The 22,862-nt window shown below is 36.8% G+C and overlaps 1 protein-coding gene across 4 annotated transcripts in view; it reads right to left on the reverse strand.

Annotated features, from left to right (window-relative positions):
* The window catches only part of LOC135218502 (protein white-like), a 147,961-nt gene that overhangs the window by 34,039 nt on the left and 91,060 nt on the right, over positions 1-22,862 (reverse strand). The window contains exon 1 of one of the 4 annotated variants that reach the window (XM_064254858.1): positions 4,615-4,662. The exons of 1 other annotated variant lie outside the window; for it this stretch is intronic. The gene's annotated coding sequence lies outside the window, so the exon portion shown is untranslated. Of the gene's footprint in view, positions 1-4,170; positions 4,292-4,614; positions 4,663-22,862 lie in introns of those variants that run through there. 2 more of the 4 variants (XM_064254859.1, XM_064254860.1) reach the window with 2 other exon arrangements.

Raw genomic sequence — 22,862 nt, forward strand, 5'->3', positions numbered from 1 at the left:
CACGGTAATGTGATATGACTTATATAATGGCTACGTGCGGGCAAAAGCACTACAACGCTACCGAGGACAAGTTGGGTTTGATGCAGTCTCCTAAACTACAAATACCTGAAGTGCGACAGGTATTTGAGGTGGGAGACGGCATAAATTTATAACCTCCTGCGGTGGCGGGGTGGGCTAAGGCTTCACTGCCATTCCTGGAATTGAAGATGTCGATGGTTCGTTGCCTGTCGACAGGTAATTCTATTATCGTCTAGAAAATTCTCCTTTGATTAAACATATATGAAAATATATCAATTCCGAGGTAGAGTGAATTAGATATTAAAGGACATTTGTAGCTCGATATATATATATATATATATATATATATATATATAGTATATATATATATATATATTTATATATATATATATTCATTGTATATAAAGTTATTACTTTCAAAGAGGAACTCAATGATAGGGAATGGTCAAAAGAGATTTTTTTATTTCCAAACTTTTATAGATTCGTCAGACTCTGACTCTTATCTTCAAGGAACCAAATTATACATACATACACATATACTTTATATATATATATATATATATATATATATATATTATATATATGCATGTATGTATGCATGTATCATGAATGTATGTATCTGAAATTTTAAATCCTTTTTTCACATGTTATAATTTGAGTATTTGTGTTATTGTCATGAACGATAGGAGCCACAGGCTTCAATGACCGTATCACTACCGGAAACCATTTTTTCTTCCTCTCAGAAGTCAGTGTTATTTGTGTCTACCCACTGCTTGCATTTCGCATCATTCAGAGAGCGTTCTTTCAGTGGCATTCGCATATGTGTCATTGACTTTCTAGCAAGAGAAAAAAAAAGCTTTCTGCCACAGCATAGTTGGTATTTCTGTGTGCTTTTAATTCTTAGTATTTGTATGCAATTTCAAATCACCTGAGGGCTGTAACTTATTCTCTCAATTAATCGCAAGAGACATTAGTGGAACTTGATAAGTTCAGGGGTCATTGCGGGTTTTAATTTGCATTTTATTGTGGTAAAACGTCCATGTCTTGCCACCACGCTTTGATTTTTTTCGCCTTTCATATTACTATCTCACAGTTAATCACATCCCACTTCTTCCCCACGTTTTTATCGATTTTCACAGTACATTCTGAGGGAGATTAGTTTCGGAACTGATTTTTTTTTTTAACTCTTTAGTCTAATTTCCATGGGTAGAAAGCTTCACCTGTAATCTCTTTCTCTCCTTTGAATGAAAAGCAGAAGTAAGACTGCACATTGTCTAAAGAATCCTGTCATGTGTCGCAGCGGTGGAAGTCCTGAAAGTCTACGGCAAATTCCAAAAGGTGTGGAGAGAGTGCGGAGGTAATTTGCGTGGATCCATAGAAATTGCATTAGCCATATAGGTTTGGCCCCGTAATGGAGTATTGCGCTTTAGGTATTACTAAAGGGTGTTTGCCACTTTTCGCTTACTCGGTGAGTAAGCCTACAAACTACTTTGTTGTTATTGTTTTTGCTCTTGTTGGGGGTTAGGAAAGGTCTATGGAGGAGACTAATAAGGTCTGAAAAACGTTTTTTTTTTTATTGAGTTAAAGAAACAGGAATTTTAGGATAGGATATTTATAATTTATTAGAATGAAAAGTTAAAAAAATGATTAATAATAAATAGTGTGCAAGTTAAACAGTACAGAAAAATTATTTTCAATAAATATAGCGAATCTATTTCAAATTTCATTTTAAATTTCATTGGTGAAACAAGGCTCTATTTGACCATATATTTTAGCACGTTTTAATTTACATTAAAGGTTAAGATTATAATGTTTATAACTTATATATCAGAGGAAAATCTTGCAATACATCCGACTTAGCTGGAGGTCGGATCACGCCTTGTTGACTTTTGCTTTACCACCATTCCTGCTTCCTTTCTGCAGTCTTGCTGTGCAACCTCTCTAACCATCACTCCTTAATGCAGTGGTGTCCAACCTTTTCTAATTCTCTGCCCCCTTCATTAGATGGCACATTCGCTGCGGCCCCCCCCCCCCCCACCTCCTTAAATACTGGGATTTACTGGCATAGTCGGCACATGTCAATAATTCACAATATTATATATATATATATATATATATATATAATATATATATATACATATAAATTCCTTAATATAGAATTTAAGAAAGTTTATATATTTAAACAACTAAATTTCATATTTATATCTGAAATATTTTCTCAGTATTTTGAAATTCTGAATTCCATCATAATTAATAGTTTTCAGATATAATTATCCACTTCATCAAACATTGGCGCCCGCCCTGGCAGCCCTTCGAGCGAGCGCCCCCCCCCCCCACGCCCCCCCCCCGCCCCCCCAAGGGGGCCGCACAACAGGTTGGAAACCACTTCCTTAGTGCAACTGCCAAGTTTTCTCCTAGTTCCACCTTTAGAACCTCGTACTTCATGACATTTATTTCTGGATCTTTCTATGTTAGTGTCCAATCACCCCACTCCCTCTTCTCACTGCCTTCAGCGCTGAATAGCTGGAAGTGCCGCAGTGCTTGACAGCTTAAATTCCACGATCAAATCATATAAGTTTGGGAATCCTGTACTGTACCGTCTGGTCCAGTAGCCTCACCTAAACTTATGGTCAAGGTCCACATCTTATTGGCTGGTGGTACCACACATAATCCATTTAAGAATGACATCATGTACGCACATTGCAGAGCTGCAACAACTTCATCAAGAAGGAAGACATCTTTAGCGCTAGCAATTGTTGCATCTTTGACTTGTAGCAATCATACTACCGAAAAATTTCTTATTAAGGTTAATGAGGATTAACGCCCCTGCAATCCCCAAAGCCTTCCTATAAACACCCTTGGAAAGTGAACTCAAATTGTTTGTCTCTCACCATATTCCCTTATGTTTTTATGTAGTTTACTTGGATCAAAGTATTCATAGGGAGTCCAATTTCTAAAAGTTCCAGAGCATTTAAGCTGAGAGCATACGTCAGAACTTACTAATCTCAACATTTGATGGAATACTGTTTTCAATTACCCCTATAATAAAAGACTTAAGAAGACCCATAATGATATCGAGTTGTCCTTGTAATTAAGTTATGAATCCCTCAATGAAGTGTAACTGATCAGTCAGCGAATTCTTGAAAGAGTATGTCTGCTCTCACGAGACTTCAGTGAGGCCGGAACAAAGTTGCCGCTTGGAACAACCGGCAGTCCTCGAACCTCTCTCATCAGAGCCTCAGCTGAGCGACAATGACAAATACTATACTCAGTTTTTTTCCATCTGTCCATCCGCCTGTGGGGGTTGCGTATGGCATGACTGCGTCCCGGCCTTTAGGTAGTTACGCCATGTGTAAGTTTTAGGTAAATAAAAGGATATCTGGGTGCACATTTGCAACTGAAAAGTGTTTTAATAATTTACTGTATGCGAATTACACCGTTAATATTCGAAATAGGATATTATTATGATTGTTGAATGTAAGCTGAATGTAACTATCTAAAGCCCGGGACGCAGTGTTACGCAAACAACACAGGCGGGTGGACAGATGGAAAAAAACCGAATATATAGATATACAAAGGAATTTTAGAGCTGTTTGCATTCATGCGTTGAAGAGATTTCTCAACTTCTAATCCGTCATTAACTCTAAATCAACATATATGGCTCATGGCTGTATGATTTATTATGTGATAGTGTACCAATGATGTATAATTAGTTAATTGTGTGAGGAGCGATATTCGGAAACATGGCATTTCAAATTATTAGTTTATAAGACATAAATCGCACACATACCCATACATAACTATGCAGAAATACACACACACATACATACATACATATATATATATATATATATATATATATATATATATATATATCATATATCATATAATAAAATGAGCACCTAAAAACCTAAAAACGCCAAAATATAGAAAGTAAGTACTGTATTTGAAGAGACAGCTGTCTCTCTTCAGGTAAGTAATGGAGAGAGAGACAGCAGTCTTTGAAATATAGTACTTACTTTCTATATTTTGGCTTTTTTATGGGCTACTTTTGTAACAGAACATTTATATATATATAATATATATATATATAATATATATATATATATATATATATATATAATCTACAAGAAACACTTTGCATAGTACTACTTTTGAATACATACAGTCTCTCCAGACACCGATGCACTCCAGATTCAAAGAATCTGGAATGTAAACCATCCAGCCATATTAAAGCCAAAACGAGTAGCACGATATATATACATATACACAGTGAACTTGCGCAGCTATTTTATTGTGCGTGTATGCGTGCGTCTGTTCGTGTGTGTGTGTGTGACAATTTTGTCTGTAGAAGGCATATGTGCGTAAATAATCGGAATTCCAGTTTTAAGAAGTATTGAATTCCTAACGTACAAATGTTTAACAATGTATATATATATATATATATATATATATATATATATATATATATATATATATATATACTTTTACAATGATATTAAAAATTGACGGAAAATTGTGAAAACTGATAATTCGTCCGACTTCAACTTGGATGTCAACAGAGAGAAAAAGATTTTGAGATGAATACACAGAGACCTTCCTGCCCAACACACACTACCTCAAGTTACCGGCACTACTGACGGAAAGGAGAGTCATTGTGCTCGGCACTGTGACTGATGCTGCTGCTGCTGCTGGTGCCAGGCCTCGTGACGCATTTGACATCCCTCACCTTCTTCTTGGGGGCGCCCAACTCCCCCTTAATCTCCAGCCACTCTCTTTTCTCATTCCTTCCACTTGATGTAAAATATGTGTTTCTGCTCCGTAGCTTCTTTCAAAGAACTTCGCTACAGCAGTTACGCTACACCGAAGATTTTTACCAAGAAAATTGGTATTGCAAGAAAAATCCATTCATGTTTTGTAAACATAAATGTATAAAATAAGAGAGAGAGAGAGAGGCATCAATCCTCCAAGTGTATCGAATGTATTTACGTTTAATCTTATTCTCAATGTTTTTTTATGCAAAGGTACTCAGAATCATGTTATTTCCCCTCATTTAAGCACAAGAATTCGTACAATATTCATATAATATATATGTATATATATATATATGTGCGTATATAGTATACATACATGTATATACGTATATATAATCATACATATATATGTATATATAGCTATAAGCATACATACACATGTAATGATTATATATGTACACATACATACAGACACACCAATATGTTTATTATATATATATATATATATATATATATATATATATATATATATATATATATATAAAACAAGAGAGCTAGTAGGAACTCAAGCTTATCAGGTCACAAAAATATTTCCATTGCCTATGTTCACTTCTTATTATCAGAGCTAAAATGGAAAAAATGAGAAATTGATACATTATAATAAAGTCTAAAACTGGTTCCAAGAGACGACTAAAGGAAAAAAAAATTAAGAGAGATTACACGGATTTAAAACACTGGCTGGTTGTGGGGCGGCGGCGGGGGGGTGGGGGAGGGGGGGGGGTGCAGTGAGCTTAGAAGATTTGTGAATGAGCCTCCTGAGGACGAACCTGGGCGGCCGTTGTTGCGCAGGAGACAAAGAGACGCGTGACCGCTGCCTGAAGCCGGAAGATTTCACATTAAAATCTGCACAGAGGTTCGCACAAAGACGAAGTTCCACATTCAAATAACCGAAGGAGCTCGGAGGCAGATGCTCTTTTGTTCATATACACACAAATGAGTCTATATAAACCACGTGCAAATGGAAACGTAATCATATTATGACTGAGTTATAACTCTTGACTTGCGTAATTGGGTGAATCTTTCTCTCCCTTCGCATGTCTGTTTTCTTCACTTTGTCTCTGGTTCCATTTTTAGTGTTCTGAAAAGAAAACTATTGTGCCGCTTTGTCTGTCCGTCGTAACTATTTCTGTCAGCCCTCAGATCTTAAAAACTATTGAGACTATATAATAGGACTGCAAATTGGTTATGTTGATCATCCACCCTTCAATCTCAAACATACCAAATTGCAGCCTTCTAGCCTCAGAAGTTTTATTTTTTATTTATTTATTTATTTTTACATATGGTTAATAGTGCATCTGGGAACGATATAGGCCAGGCCACGGGCAGTTGTTAAAGTTTCATGGGCCGCGGCTCATACAGCATGATACCGAGACCACTGAAAGAAAGACCTATTTTCGGTGGCCGTGATTATACGCTGAACAGAAAACTCACTGTCTTCGGAGCGTTTTTTATTTCTTTTTCTGAGTATCTGGCCATAGGAAGGCAATTCGTTGTCCCCAAAAGTAAGTATATGAATTTAGGATCAGCTTTGGCAGTTGAGGGAAAGGATCATCATTTAAATGAGCGGTGTATAAATGTGGAGGCTTGATAAAACAAAAAGAATGACGTCTCATCGGTAAGGAAGGTAAAGAACCACCTAAAATAACTTTTATAGAGAACTTACGATAAAAAAAATGAATTTCAACTTTATTGTTACTTAATGAAGACATCTGAACAATCACCGAGGAGCGTGGATTAAGCCTCCTGCAATTAAACAGGAAGGAAAGGAATCTTTTGGGCAGAAACATCATCTCTGGAAGACAAAAGCGGCTGAAGCAGTTCCATCCCACTGACGCTCTCGCTCGAGATAACAGGAATTTTGGATCTGAAGAGAAGCGATGGAAATATGAAGAATCAGAATAAGTTATGACTTCCTCACTGGGAGGCATGAAAACAAATATAGGGCCAGTTTGCGCAAGCCAAAACAAACCAGCCTCCTGCAGGCGCTAGGTAGAAGTGTGAAGGGAAGAGTCACTGTCCATAACTTGTATTTATAACGAATCAGATTATGGGAAGTTACCAGAGCAGAGATCCCAAGTAGAGTCAGCGAGTTTCCATTCATTTACCTCTCACGAGAACCAACAGAATGTCGAAGAAGGAGCACAAGTTGCGCTAAACCAAATGATAAGACGAAGCACCGAGTCCATCCACTGGACTTTTCTTAAGGAAATGCGCAGGGGACATAATGTAATAAAGATATTAATTACTTCCAAACAGAATCCTTACAGCCTTTGCTATTAGAAAGTATGGAAGAAAGAGGATTACATGACGTCAAAGTAGAGTTTTTAGTAATGTTACTGACTGCAAAAGGAACGGCACAGAAATGGACATCAAATAATAAGCCTCATCACAAACAAGGCCAGTCACTGCGCGCACTGATCCACAACGATGGAAGACAAGAAGAGCCTGATATGCAGGAGTAGAGAGAGAACCCGACTGGCGAAGGAACAACAATTATGTTCGTGGCAAAGTCAGCATATAAACGACTTCTTCAGTCCAGGTAGTTGGAAGTTCATCACCCCTTTTATGTCAAGTCTTGCTTAATTGGCTGGAATATCTCTTTCGACAGTAAAGTGATCTGTAAATATGAATATGAGCGCGCGCGCGCACACACACACATACACACATATAATATATATTACATATATATATATATATATATATATATATATATATATATATATATATATATATATATATTAATAAGATTGTCACAAAAAAGTCACACGAACATAAGAGAAAAATGTATATGTATAAGTACATATATATAAGCATTAAGCTACAAATGTCCTTTACTATTCAATTCACTCTTAAGTCGGAATTAATATATTTTCATGTGTGTTGACCGAAGGGGAATTTTCTATTTAATAATAAATTCGCCGTCCCAAGGGCTCGAACCACGCAACAAGAACTTATCATTGCAGTGACGCGCCTTAAACCACACAACCATCAAGGGAGGTATAAGCTGATACCGACTCCCAGCTACAAATCACTGTCGAACTCAGGTATTTGTAATTAGAATCGGTATCAACCCACCTTTGCCATGTTAACCGTGTGTGTGTTTGCCGCACTTAGTCATATTACGAAATGAATTTTATCAACTAAAATGAAAAAACATAAAACAAAAAAATCCTTTTCGGTTAACATGTATGAAAATATAATTCAGGAGTGGAGCGAATTGGAAAGTCAAGAAATGATTTATTATTTCCAAGAAGACTTGTACAGAGAGCAAGAAAGGCACAATTTTCTGCATTCAGATTTTCTCTCTCTCTGCCTCTCCTCCCAGTTGACTAAATGTCAGGCGTATTATAGTTCCTCGTTGGACCAGTGGCTTACGTGCTCGCCAACTGATTTGTTGAAGAGAGTTTACTTCTGGTGATTAGAAATGAATTTCTCAATATGATGTGGTTCGGATCCCACAATAGGCTGTAGGTCCCGTTGCTAAGCAACCAATCGGTTCCTAGCCGAGTAAACAATATCTAATCCTTCGGGCTAGCCCTAGGAGAGCTGTTAATCAGCTCAGCGGTCTGTTTAAACTAAGATAGACTTAACGTTTTTCTTAGGACAAGGTGATGTTCATTCTTCTTTTTATGCGGTGCTTTTATAAAAAGGTAACCAAAGGACGGGACTACATAGGTCAGCAGTAAACTTGTTCTGCTTTCGCTGTTAATCCTGCTCAGATCTTCACTCACGATCCATAGAGCTGTGTAATTGCTGGTATTCATGGGCGCCTGCAGCATATTTTCCAAGGGGGGCGGGGGGCCGTTGGGTGGGGGCGGGGGGTGGGGGGGGGGCAAATCTTAATACATGCATGGATAGTCTCCGATAACAAGCAGACAAGCACTTTTGATCCTTTGAACTATACAGCGCCTGGATTTCTTTAATGAGTAAAGCTAATATATATATATATATATATATATATATATATATATATATATATATATATATATATATATATATATAGTATGTATATTTATATATATTATATGCAGTGGAATGACGATGCCAATAATTTAAGTGAAGCAAGATGCTATAAAAATACAGAAAGTTACACAGACTTTTCTTTCCAGGATCTCAGGGAGGGGGAAGTGCCTCGCTCCCATCTTACCACTACGCGCAGGCGTCCATTCTGGTATTGCTAGCTAAAGTTGACAGAAGTGCCCACTATTAACAAATATGACCTCTGGGCAGGTGGTGGGCCGAGACTAGAAATGGGAGAGCCGTTCATCAAAGGATGTCCCCCTAAAGGTTTGCGTAGATGGACGAGCACCTCGTGAAAATCTTGACTGAAGGAGAGACACCAGAGTTACTGCTGGAGAGATTTCCCGAACCTCCAGAACCCTTCCTTATAATTACGTTACGTACCCTGGTCAAATTTTACTCTATTGCCGCCAAAGCACAGCATTTCACTCGGATATCCATCAACTGCCTGTCTTTCCATTCTTAGATCTTCAGATTCCCGCCTCATGTTCTCAACAGCCACTTTCACAATCACTCGAAAACGGTCTCCACCCATACTTCACTCAAACCTGTCTATCTCATATTCTCCATATCAACCACCTTTTTCAACTCTGTTCGAGGGGGCTTTCTCGTTAAGTCCTTAGCCTCGTCCTGCAATAATAAATAGTCATAATAATAATTTCCTGTGGAAGCAGAAAAGTACATGCACCAATTCATAGCAACTTTGAAAGTACTGAATAACAGCAGAGGGGCCAGAGTGAAATGAGATGGATTATCGAAAAGAGGGTGGAAGTAAGCCAACGGTTAGCAGAAGAGGTTATTTGAAAAATGTGACTATCTTGCGATCTCCAGTTTTCATGTTTGGTGCCACGCTCAAGGGCTTGCATATGATTTGCTTTATCAGTAAAATAGTTTTATTATTATTATTATTATTATTATTATTATTATTATTATTATTATTATTATTATTATTATTATTCGATACCGTTTTTATCACTATGCCCTCGCTTAAGTTCACAATCGTTAATTTTACAAAACAGTACTGATAACTTCTGTAGAATTAATCGAAAGATAAGTAAATGACCCTTCTGAGCATTGACAATTAGGTAATAGATACAACTTGGTCTCCTCCGAAAGGGACCAAATTGCTTGTTGTCCCTTTTCCAGAACAACGACCTTCATGTTGAGGTCTTCGGTGAAAAGGTGGAGAAGGTTATTCGCCTTGGTTATCCAGTTCCGCTTTAGACAGACGCATCTCATTCAGCCGCAAGATAAACCACAACAAATTGAGACTGGGGTCAATGTAGCTTTTGATAAAATAGATGGAGCATTCTATTCTGCCCACCTGACTCATCCACACCTGGACTCGTTTTTCGAGGCTATGTTCCTTGGCTTTTTTTTGAATTAGTCTCGCACAAGGCAGGTTGGACGCCTCCTCGCCTGAAGGTATTATCGTCCCCAAGACATAACATCAATGAATATTTCCATCGAATCAAGGAAGAAGAGACCTATAGTATGATTATTCGTTTATCCGTGTGTACATTTAAAACCGACAAAGATGGTACTTAACGTCAAGAACATCACAGGTTTATGACGGCTCATTTCTAAAGGGTTCCGGAATACTTTGACAATGTAATGTGAATATAACAAAGGTTTCCTTTGTCTCTGTGTGCACAATCATTCCGAAAGTCATTTCCCTGACACTATAGACTCGACGTAATTACCTATACGATATTCTTGTCATGGGAGGGGAGGGAGAGTTGTCATGTGATGGTTACTGACCATATTATTGAATAACAAGAGAGAGAGAGAGAGAGAGAGAGAGAGAGAGAGAGAGAGAGAGAGAGAGAGAGGCACGCAGACATTTACAAATTTAACACCGAGATCTTCTTGGAGTAGAACTCTAGAACTCACCTGCTGAAGTTGCGATAAACTAGAAAGTGCTACGGCAACAACAGCGAATCTTATAGCATCAAATTACTCATGATTACGACCATTGTGGCATTAGTGGTTACTGTGCTAGATCTTATAGACATCCAATGTTCGGCGTAAATGTATGTCCCGTGATCACATCTCGGGCAAGTGTATTTATATACGACGCTGGACGAAAGGAGAGGACTAAGTCGGTCCTCTGCTTTCGTCCAGCGTCGTATATAAATACACTTGCCCGAGATGTGATCACGGGACATACGTGGGATACACGAGGAGGCTGTTGAAGGTTCGAATAGATTCCCACAGGGGCATAAACCATAGAACAGGTAGTAGGTTATCTAATCCGGAACAATGTATACACGTAATCATTCAAAAACATGTAAAACCTATATTGACAGCAAGGATTTTCCTATCTTGGGCCAACTGCGGAACAAAAACGACCTGACTATTTTAGAATCTATAATTATCAAAAAGACTGTACCGTCGTTAAACACCCATACGTCCTTTTTAAATTGCTCATAGCGCATTTTGGGCAGCTGGTTTGCCTCACTCTGTTTTTACTTATTTTTGTTAGTCTTACTCTTTCTTTTATATAGGTAGGTGTTTTAAGATTTTAGTGAAGTCCTGTACTTGTAATTTGTTTGCCTTTCAAGGTCCTGTTGAATTTGAACTTTTTACTTTTTAACCTTTTACTTTATTGAGAGCTGTTGCCATTACATTTTTAATATAAATTAAATCAAATTGAGTATTAATATTCGCTAATATTATATATGTTTAGCCTAGAAAATGCGACTTAGAATTTGTCGCGAAACGTCAGCATTTAAATAAACTGTTAAAAGATGAGGATGCCTTTCCCTACTACTTCCTTCGGGATATATCTTCTTTGGGCTCCAGCTCCGGCCCTCATGTATATATATATATATATATATATTATATATATATATATATTATATATATATATATAATATATATATATATATATATATATATATATATATATATAATATATATATATATATATATATCAGAGAGAGGGAGAGAGTTTTCGTAGATCTTTTACTTTTCTCGTTCCAGAGGTCTCTCTAGATTTTCATCTTGGTGATTCCAGGAATTTTTTCAATGTCATCTCATCTGGGTGACCTCAGACTTTGGTTTCTTTTAACAGCGAACGAGGGAAGGGGCTCAACACCAAACAAATATTGAAATTTCGACATTCGAAAGATTTTTTATTTATTTTTTTATTTATTGATTGATTGATTGATTATTTTTGGTGACAAAACGTCTATAGCTTCCCTCTAAAATTCCGTTTTCGTGGAGAGAATTCTGCAGTAAAAGGGGAACTATAACATTTTAATGCTTCTACTTTTTTGCCGCTCCCAAGTTCTACGATGACTATGAAGTGTATGAGGTAATGGAAAGAAAATAAAAATATAATTAATGTGTGCGTGTGTTTATAGTGTGTGCGCGCGCGTGTGTGTGTGCTCACTTTGCAGCAGTACATGCTCTTGTTGATGTGTTCTTGTTGATGTGTTCTTGTTGAATGAGATATGGCTAAATACTTTTGAATGTCTTCATTTTTGCTCATTCCAAAATCTTTCAGGAACCATTCAGTTCTGGGCGGTTGAAGGTTGCAGAATGGTAGTAGGAGATGGCAGCCTTCGAAAACTTCCCTTTATTTCCGAGTCTCTGGCGAACCTTTGAACGACACTTTGTCTGCAATAATCACATAATCTCCCGGCAAAGCGTTAGACTTACAAACACGTAAACTAGTGATTAGGACATTACGGATGTATCACGATTACTTTTAAGACGCTAATGTTACCAGCAATTGCAAAGGAATAAATTGCTGGACTGTCTATTTAAAGATCTTGGCGTCTGACAAGACAGGGAAAACACGCGCACTTGTTCGCAAAGCTCACATACATAAATACATACTGACATGCTTGCACTTACACAAATTATACTATATATATATACTATATATATATATAGCTATATATATATATATATACATATACATATACTATATAAAATATATATATATGTATACATATATATATATATATGTAATATATATGTTTTGTAATATATATATATATATTATATCTATATTATAATAGATATTACATATAGATTATATTATATAAATATATCTATATGTAGAAATATATATATATATAGATATATATAATATATATATATATATATATAATATACATATACATAATATATATTATATATGTACTACATATATATATTATATATAATATATTTATGATGTATATAATATAATATATATATATTATATATATATATAATATATATACAGTATACATAATATATATTAAATATATTATATATGTATACATATTATATATATATATATAATATATATATTATATATATATATATATATATATATGTTTTTTTTTTTCTTACATTAGGACCAAACCCTAGCCTTTCAAGCGAGACGCTCAGTCCACGACGTTAGCAATTCAGATGCACAAGTCATCAACTGAGTTAGAACCTAAGTACTCCGTGCCTTAGTTTTTTCCAGGACAGGCACCTGGTGCCAAACATACCAGCGAATTTGACCCAACTTCCCCACCCACCAGCTGATGTATTAGGCACCAGGCCGGGAAAAACCTCAGGTACGGAGTACTTAGGTTCCAACTTCTGTTATGAGATACGTGGGTGAATTACTTATGCCCTGGACTCTCACTTGAAACTTGAAAGACCGGGTTTCGTTCCCTATGTGAGTCAGAAATGTATTTGTGTGAAACCAGCTCCCTGGGCCGTGAACCCGGTGGTAAGACAACTCGTCACTGAAGTTGGAGGTAGTTGCTGTCGGTGGTTCGTGTATGGTAGGTGATTAACCACTTATCATTTATCATTCCCTTTCAGTAATCTTTCAGAGTCAGCGCGAGTTGGATATTCGACGACATTTGCAGTTCAATGTTTGTGAACATAAAAAAAGATCTTATTAATGTGATAGAAATTAATGTATATACAGATGTGTATATATATATATATATACATATACATACACACACACACACACACACACACACATATATATACATATACTTTCCCCTCCAGCTCCACAAATCCCATACATTTCCTACCTCCCTTCTCATGGATTTGGGTCAAAGATACTGTAGAGTGTACTCTGTAGTATCTTTGATCTGGGTGTTCCCAAACTCTTCTGGTGTACGCAGGAGTCCAGCTGACTCTGTCAAGCACTACCATGTGAGGGGTGTGCAAAGGATATGTCCTACCCGAAAGCATCTATATCCCTTTTCCTTTTTCATCATTATCCTCATTTTATGTATGGAATTTCAGTAATTTCCCTTAAGGTACCATTTCTCACCTTATATGCTCTGACTCCTAAAACTCTTCATCAAGCTTTTAATAGACAAAATGTTATATATTTCATTGTCATACTATGATTTATGCCTGGTTAACAATATGGTTTATACTAGATGTATGTATAATCCTACTTTGTGAATGCAATTTCAGTCTATTTGATTTCCTATCCTTAATCGCCTGGCCATCGCGTGATTTGCTTTTTTCAGTATTTCACTTGATATATATGTGAAAGATTCGACTTTGCTATCGCCCCTTAACATCTAGTGCTATTTCATCGCTTTGTGCATAGCCTGGCCTCTTTTATCATGTTTTTTTTTCTGGTATTTCATTGAGTCTTACCTCTCCAGATATCTAACAGATTCTGTTGAGTCAGCCTTCGAGTATTGTGATGTTTTGCTGATTAAAACAGCATCATCTCTATACTCTTAAGTCTTTCAACTTTCTGTTTTTTATCCAAATTAATTTGTTACTTCCATCTTTGACCATATTTTTCGTCATCAAATCTTTGAGACAGGCAGACAGCAAAAGTGAAATAACATTCCGATATAGCATCCCACTATTTTACTGTTTATTCACTTGACAAGATCACATCTGTATCAACTTTGTATCTACTTCCTTCCCCTAAAATTTTTTGATTTTGAATCAACTTCAAAAGCCGTGATTCACTTGTACTTTCAGTTCCTCTTCAGCTTCTGTTGTGCCCGTTAAATCATTCACTTCATACCTCTTCTTAATAATCTTACATAATATTCATCCTACCGTTGTTTTTCTCTCTCTTTTGTGATCATTATTTACCCATCTCTCCTTTTAACAGGATTTCCCATTTTCTTTTCAGCGATGGATATTTCAGTAATATTTCAGCGGGACTCCCGAACACTAGTACCGCTTATTGAACTCATAGCCTTGCCAGCATCGAAATCGTTTCCTGTCTGATCTGTTCTTGCGCTTCATTTCACTTCACTGTTTAGTCCTGAAGACTTAACACTCTCGATCTCCTCTTTGAAATTTGCCTTCAGCCACCTTCTCTCTACTGCATTGCTTATCTTATCCCATATCCAAGGTTTCTGTCTTGTCACCCCATATGCCAATACTCCCTTTCTCGTAGATTGCTTTCCATTCCCAATGCTTATCCGTCCTCAGGGATTTAACCTTTATCTTATTGAAAGCAGATGCTTTGTCAACTTTTTTTTCTGCGTGCTTCTTACTAAGCCGCAGTGTGTCAAGGACAAGCTGGTGATCACTGACGACATCCACTCCTTATAGCTCATCATATTTGTTATTTTTCTCCCCTGATTCATGGTTGTTTGATCTATTTACTTACTAAGTCTTCCATCTGGATATATCCATGTGAATTTATGGATGCCCATGTGTTAGAAAAAGCACTTCCAATGATCAAATGAGTTGCATCCCAAAAACTTACGAATCGAACGCCATTTTCGTTGGCAGTCTCTGCAAGGCCTCCTCACCCATTTCATCCTCCACACCCTCATCATTCCCGCCTTCCTTTGCCTCATACCACCACCAACATAACTCACATCTCTTTCAGAAGATTGACCTGTAACTTTTCCTAAATCAATAAACTCTTTACCCCAAACCAATCTCTCTTTTCCAGTTCTTTGCACCCTGATCCACAAAGAACTGAGATGCTTAGTCCACATTTCTTGAATTCATTTGCTGCCTGTTGCACCATACTATTCGGGTTTAGAGTTCTTTGCTTTAAATATTTCGTCTTTCATTCATCGAGAGAATCTTTTCACTCCCGTTTGCCTGGGACGAGGGACCATTTGTAAATTTTCCCTATTTATTAACATGGCAAAATCCATGAAAGATTCGTTGGTTAAACTTACACAAAAAAAGTGATAATTATTGTAGCGTGCAGTTCCTGATTGACTCACAACAAAACCTCTGCCGTTGCCGATTGGTTTTAAACCAAAGCCATCTGCCAGTGCCAACGATTTCTGGTGCTCATCCTGAGGAAACACTCAATTTCGATTGTGGACCTGGCCTTTACATACAAGGCTGCCAAATGCAGGTAGCCTACTACTTCTCAAAGGAAAACATTCATTCATAGGATGCAAATAGTAACAAACAGTTCTGCATTAGAACATTATAAGAGCAAAATAAAAAATAATTATAAAAACTGAATATAAAAATTTTCGACACACACGACGTTATCTTTCGAACTTTTGTCTGCCGCCTCCAGGGTACGAAGAACAAAACAAGTTTCCAGACTACAAACTTTATCAGTATTTTGGGCTCGGAAGGAATCACATTGACAACGACACTTCTGTTTTAACATTATACCCAGCATATATATATATATATATATATATATATATATATATATATATATATATATATATATATCTAATAAAAGGAGCCCATAAAAACACCACAATGTAGAGAGAAAAGTACTATATTTCAGAGACTGCTGTCTCTCTCTTCAGGTATATGAATCCATATACCTGAAGAGAGAGCAGTCTCTGAAATATATACTTTTCTCTCTACATTGTGGTGTTTTTTATGATTCATATACCTGAAGAGAGACAGCAGTCTCTGAAATATAGTACTTTTCTCTCTACTTGTTGGTGTTTTATGGGCTCCTTTTATTAGATGGAATTCTGTTGTTACAGAACACTTTTACCAGTCATATTATATATATATATATATATATATATATATATATAGTATATTATACATACACTATATATTTGTAGAATATACTGGTCATTTTTACCAGTTACATACGAAATTGTAATAGCCACAATGCCCTCTTAACTTCTCACATTCTTTTATCTTTTTTGGATACGCTTGTCACTACAAAGCCTTGACCTCCATCTTCAAAGATATTTGTAGAAATCATGGTGTAGCGGGTTCGTTTTCCGCTACCGGACATCATGATTTCTTCAAATAGCTTTGAAATTGGAGCTCAAGGCTTTATACTGACAAGCGTATCCAAAAAAGAGCAAAGAATTTGAGAAGTTAAGATGGCATTGTGGCTATTACTATATATACTATATATATATATATATATATATATATATATATATATATATATATATATATATATATATATATATATATATATATATATATATATATAAATAAGCGACGAATTTTCAAAGCCCTTCTTACCCTGTATTGCCACAGGAGCTCTTACGCTCAACAAGTAAGAATATTTTGACAACATTTATCGTCAGGCACAAAAATCTTTAAAGTATCACGTGACCCGAGACATAGCAGACTTGGTGTTGACATTTCTATGTCCGTCAGAAATTGATGGGGGGCAGCTAGAACATTTTCTTACACCGGTGACCCTGTTCATCATTATTTTCTCCAGTTAATGGCAAACGGTCACGCGCAGGTCATCTTTCCCTCGAGACAAATATATTTCCGTAAACTTCAGTGACTCACATCACGCAACAAAGAACTAAAGCCTTCTTTTGGTGCATTCTCGTCTGCTTTTATCCTCATTCCCGGAAGAGTGTTTACCCACAGCACCGGGTCAGTGACTGACTGTTCAGCAGGATTCTCCCTGTGAACAAAATCTAATGCTATATCCTTCCTTCACTGTTGCTTCAACCATCCTTTACCATCGTCTATCGTTTCTGTCAATGAAAACCTGTTGCATGCGCTAACATTGAAAAAGAAAGAAAGAAATGGAAAAAAATGATATGCTACAATCGTGGGGTTTGAAGGTCTTCTGCAAATAATGGACAACTAACAGACTAATTTATTATAACATACAACAAGAAAAAATACGCAGAAGATTCTTCGGCGCAATCGAGTTTTCTGTACAGCGTATAACGCTGTATGAAACTCTCACCCACGACCCATGAAATTCTTAGTCGCTGCCCATGAAACTTTGAGCCACAGCTTGGTGGTGGCCTGCGTTGTTGGTTGGCACTTATAGTGGTGCCAGACGCACAGTCATGGCTAAATTTAACTTTAAATAAATAAAAACTACTGAGGTTATAGGGCTGCGATTTGGTATGTCTGATGATTGTTGAGATCTGAGGGCGGATGGACTCAAAAAAACCATCTCAAAAGTTTTCTTTTAGAGAAAAATAAGAAAAAAAAGGCAGCGTTATGAATTATTCGCCATAACCTGACTCAAATAGCTACTATTCAGATGTGGCAGGAGAATCGCTGGAATCAAGTGACCAGATGACAACCAAAATATCTTCCTTTTTAAATTCTTCTTTTATATTATCAAACATTTGAAATGCTGATGAAAGGAGTAAAGTAAATTATATTTATTTCATTTAAGCTTATGATACCTTCATTTCTTAGACTTATTTACCACATTATTTCAAGTTAATATTTTTATCTAGAAGACAACAAAAATAGGATTTTTAGAAACGACAAAGGGGCCGATTTTTTTTCTTTTAATCTCCGGAGACTACAAAGTCATTTTGTGAGTTACAATATTGGATACGTAAAATGAAGTTATCATGGTTCTATGACGTGTAAAGAAAATATTCAGAATATTATTATGTGGGGTATCTTGCCTGTGACTTTTATAAAGGTGTTGTCATAAACAACGTTGATTGCTCTAAAAAAGACCGCTACTGATTCGAAAACTAGAACCTTCACCTCCAAATGTTTTGAACAAAGATTCAAGTGCTATCTCATCCATTCTACAGAGTGCCCCACAAAAAAGGACATTATAGATTTACATTATGTATTTTACACACTCTTGCATGCAAGGCTCAGAGCCACTACTCACGACATCATTGAACATAACGAATGGTCCTCAAAAAGTCCAGATCTCAACGAAGTGGACTTTACTATCTGAGGTTTACTGTTACACCAACTTCAACGACAGAGGAGAGAAGTGGCAGACATTCAATACACAAAAACTCTGTTGATGGAAGCTTGGAACAATGTCCCGCTTGAAGTTATCCAAAGGGCGACTGGAAGCTGGCTGGACTGTCTACTCAACTGTGCAGCCTCCCACCGAAAGCATTTTGAACACCACATCTAACATTTGTGTTTTTCTGTGTTAACAATGTTTCTATCAACAACAACAACTGTTTTCTGTTTCCAACAATTAAATTTTCTATACCAAATTTCCATTTTTTATGGGGGTGGGGGGTGGGGGGGGGAGGGGTTGGTCGTGGGTGAGGGGTCGCACCTTGTTTATGAAAGGCTGAAAATAACGTTCAAGTCAGAGTTAAGGACCAAACCTTTCTTAGTTCTTCTATTCGATACGCTCAAATTGACCTGTACTACGTCTGGATAAAATCCTACCATATTTCTGAGGAACTTTTCACCATACAAGGATTTGTTTACTTCAAAAAGGACCCTGAGGAGGGTGAAGTGAATCTACTGTAGGTACAGCCTCGTTCTAAGCAAATGTTAGCCCACAAACGCTTAGAAATATTTACCCTATACGTACTTACATTTCATACGTATACCGTATACATATTTTAAAACTGCCTACTTTGATTTTCATTCAGATTATCCATTGCCCAGTCAGCAGATTTGAGAGGAGAAATACGCAACTACAAAATACAGATGCTAATAAAGGGTAAGCTTAGGCTTCAGTAGTTCATAGAACCTCTCAGCCTGAAGTTTTTTTTCTTGTATTAACCCTCTTGGGAGATTCCTGCTTTGCTGTCGCTGACCTGACCTGTCTCCATATGAATCTTCTTCCATTTCATAAGCCTTCACACATATGCTCTAGGTATAGAATTGCTACCATAAGCTTTAACATTTTGAGTCATGTGGGCGTCTGTCAAGATAACTATTGGTGCATCATGGACGTCTCACATAAGAGTGTAATCTGCATCGGTTGATCAGTTGGGGTCCATTTCTGTGCTCAGGAATCTTAAGAGTCTTGTTTTCCTTAGATTTTGGTATCAGTGACCAGGATACTTAACCGGAATTTTTTTCAGTATGAAGATAAATCAGTCGTTATCTTATTTGCAGACGTATTTGAATCAAACACTTTTCGTAGAACCAGTGAGATGAGAGAGTGCCATTGCTAAGGTAATCTCGCCCCACTCCGTTTTGATCCCAGCGTTCTCTTCTCTTTCTTATGATCCTTTATCCAAATTGTCGGTTTTGTTTTTGTTTTTAACTACTTCACTATATAATGTCAAACGTGCTAAGACTCGTGGTTGTGCTCAAAAGTCACTCTTCACAAATTGTGCTGAAACTTCGAATGAAAAGTTAACCGATTGGATCAGCTCTCAGCTCCTTTCCTTTCAGTGTTATTGAATTCTCGGTCATTCTTTGCTTCTGGAATCTCTTATATTCCTAATTTTTTTTAAATAGATGTGCTTTTCTTCGTGGTTTTCTCTGTTGTCCCTTTCATGAGATCTAAGCCTTCCACAGAGAGGACAAAAGAAAAAGAAAGCTATTGAGTTAGAGTAAGTGAGGGCGCATCGTCTAGACCAGGGGTCTCCAAACTTTTCAATGTAAGGGCCACATTATATATTTCCCACATTTATGCGGGCCAAAGGAAAAAAAGAAAAATAAAACAAATCAGTGCCAGTAATTTAATTTCCTCAAATATTAGAATATAAAACATATCTTGTTGGAAAAAATTAGGGTAAACTAAATAGTTTCCTGCCTTTAGTTTTATGCAACCAAATTAGTGTGACGAATGATACTTACGTTTTGACTTCAAAATTTCATTGAAATCAGGTTCCAGATTAGATGAGCCAATTGTAAGAATTGATTCCAAATGATCATCAAAATAAATTTGCTCGATAGTTAGATTTCACATACTTCATTTTGGAAAATATTTGTTCACACAAGTATGTTGTACCAAAAATGGACACAAAACTACAAGCAAATTTTATCAAATTTGGAAACTGATCTGGCTGCAGGCATTTATAAAACTCATTCAGATTTCCTTCTCTATACTTATATTTCAGTCTGTCATCTGCCTGGAGATCGATAATTTCCATTTGAAATTGAGTTGTAAGATTTTCAGCATTGAATAATTCAGTGATGCCAGTCGTGCGATAATTATTTGTTAGGCTGGCCGGATGAAATTATGTGGCGGGCCGGATGTGGCCCGCGGGCCATAGTTTGGAGAGCCCTGGTCTAGACCTATAGGTATAAATGTGATTTAGGTAATGAAGGACCGAATGAATAGGAACGAGAGAAAATATCTGGCGGGCTAAAAGAAATTTCTGTTCTGCGTCAATAACTTGCAGATTCTTTGTTGTCAGTTTCTAATGGCGTCATGTTGGTCCTGTGAATGAACTGCACGGAAGATTCCGAAGTGACTGCTCCAGCTTTGACATCTATGCAAATTTCCGAAGTTATTTCCTTGGAACATCGTACGAGGTGAATATTTTTACCTTTACCCAGAGTTTTGTTACTGTTTCATTGCAGTTAAAATAAACTTCTAGCTCTATTTTTCAAATAAGGAAGTCGAATTCTGAATCTGTAAATGCAGATAGCTCGAGCTACTTACCTACAACGCAGTTTTGTTTAGACAGCCTTCTCAGTGCAAGTCTCTGTACCTGAGATATAGCTTATCAATTATATAGACTATTTCCTTTAACCTGATCAGCTTTTGTCCTCCTACCGAGAGAGGGTTTGTCCCAGACAGATAACTGGAGAACTAAATCAGCCAAATTTAGCCCGTCAATACGGTGGCATAGGCTGTCAGAATCTCTCGTTCCGTTTTTAGTCGGGCCCTTGAATTTCTTTCTCTCTCTCTCTCTCTCTCTGACTTCGAACCAGGTAAGATGGTTCTTCAAGATTTTAAACTTGTGCGAATTACTCAACCTGCCAGTTCGCGTGCCGAGAAGACAGGAATCAATATTGTGGTATGACGATCTCGGTTACTAAATGCTTGCTTGTGGTCACGTGACCGAGGCTTTATTCCTAGGTAATATTAGGGCGTCTTGATATTGAAGCTAACGACGGTGAGGACAAGTTACATTATGACGTATTAGGCACAGTTAAGTGAGTCATGGTCGAAAGCAGCGTCGTCGTAGTGAGGTTACAAAGTGTTTTTAGTACTATTTATGTCACGTGCGGTAGATGAAGTTATTCGGTCTCCTCCCACATAACCAATGTTTTTCGCTTACTCGGGGAGTAAGCCTACAAACTACTTTGTTGTTGTTCTTGCTCTTGTTGGGGGTGGGAAAGGTCTGTGGAAAGCCTAAAAAGGTTTGTAGGAAGTGTTTCACGTTGAGTTAGAGATACAGGAATTTCATGATAAGATATTCATGATTTATTTATTAGCTGAAAATGTGAAAAAAATAATAATGTGCATGTTAAACAGTACAGTGAAGTTATATCTAATAAAATATAGCGTATTTATTTAAATTTTCGTTTGAGAAACAAGGCTTTATTTGACTAGATTTTAGCACGTTCTAATTGACGTTAAGTTAGGAATATAATGTTTACAATTTATGCATGAAGGGAAATTCTTGGACGCATCCCGAGTATGTTGCAGGTCGGATCAAGTTTCTTTTTTTTTTATTTTTTCAAGGGAAAGTGTCAACAACCAACACAGGCAATAACTTCTGATTATGGAGAGTGAGTGTTGGCAACTTGTGGAAAGTTACTTTTTTTTTTTCTTTTTAGAAACTAAGACAATAACACGGCTAACTTCTGTGTGACGTTTGACTGGAAAAGAAGTATGTCTTCACTGTCATTAAGGCTTCTTCTATATTAGTGATGTACCATTTCTTCTTCTATTTCTGGTGTATGTCTAAAGTAATCTATGACCGGGTTATAGTTTCACCTTTACGTTAG

This window comes from Macrobrachium nipponense, chromosome 9 (genome assembly GCF_015104395.2).
Source record: "Macrobrachium nipponense isolate FS-2020 chromosome 9, ASM1510439v2, whole genome shotgun sequence".
Classification (NCBI taxonomy): domain Eukaryota; kingdom Metazoa; phylum Arthropoda; class Malacostraca; order Decapoda; family Palaemonidae; genus Macrobrachium; species Macrobrachium nipponense.